This window comes from Mus pahari, chromosome 9 (genome assembly GCF_900095145.1).
Source record: "Mus pahari chromosome 9, PAHARI_EIJ_v1.1, whole genome shotgun sequence".
Taxonomy (NCBI): Eukaryota; Metazoa; Chordata; class Mammalia; order Rodentia; family Muridae; genus Mus; species Mus pahari.
Window position 1 is genome coordinate 16681688 of NC_034598.1, and position 1155 is coordinate 16682842.

A 1155-nucleotide genomic window follows, 5' to 3' on the forward strand; every position below is an offset into this window, starting at 1 on the left:
GGGGGTAGGGAACTTTCGGGATAGCATTTGAAATGTAAATCAAGAAAATAATAATAAATAAATTAAAAAAAGAAAATAACAATAAAAAACCCGTTTTGATAATATTGAATTTCATGACATTCTTCTTTCCCTTTTATACCCCAACTCTGCAATCACTTTCATTTTTATCATATTCTTTAAAACTTATAAAATATTATAACAATAAAATGAGTTATAAAAGTTGTTTGATATAAAACAACAATCAATTGAACAGTCTTATGTAGTCTTTCGTTTACAGCAATACTGAAAATACATACGTTTTTCTCAATATAAATTTTATTTATTTTTGGGGGGCTTCGAGACAGGGTTTCTCTGTGTGGCCCTGGCTGTCCTAGAACTCACTCTGTAGTCCAGGTTGACCTAGAACTCAGAAATTAGCCTGCCTCACCTCCCAAGTGCTGGGATTAAAGGCATGCACCGCCATGCCTGTCTCAGTATAAATTTTAAATAACAACAAATATATTATCTGTATGATCTTTTAAAATAATATATCACTATTAGTTTTCTTTAAATTATTTTATTAGATATTTTCCTCATTTACATTTTAAATCCCTCAAGTCCCCTTTGCCCTCCCTCTGCTCAGCTCCCCTACCCACTCATTCCTACTTCTTGGCCCTGGCATTCTCCTGTATGGGGCATATAAAGTTTGCAAGACCAAGGGGCCTCTCTTCCCAGTGATGGCTGACTAGGCCATCTTCTGCTATATATGCAGCTAGAGAAATGAGTTCGGGAGTTACAGATTAGTTCATATTGTTGTTCCACCTATAGGGTTGCAGACCCCTTCAGCTCCTTGGGTAATTTCTCTAGCTCCTCCATTGGGGGCCCTGTGTTCCATTCACTAGATGACTGGGAGCATCCATTTCTGTATTTGCCAGGCACTGGCATAGCCTCATTGGGGACAGCTATATCAGGGTCCTTTCAGCAAAATCTTGCTGGCATAAACAACAGTGTCTGTATTTGGTGGCTGACTATGCGATGAACCCCCAGGTAGGGCATTCTCTGAATGGTCCATCCTTTTGTCTTATCTCCAAACTTTGTCTCTGCAACTCCTTCCATGGGTATTTTAGTCCCTATTTTAGGAAGGAATGAAGTATCTACCTGTTGGTCTTCCTTCTT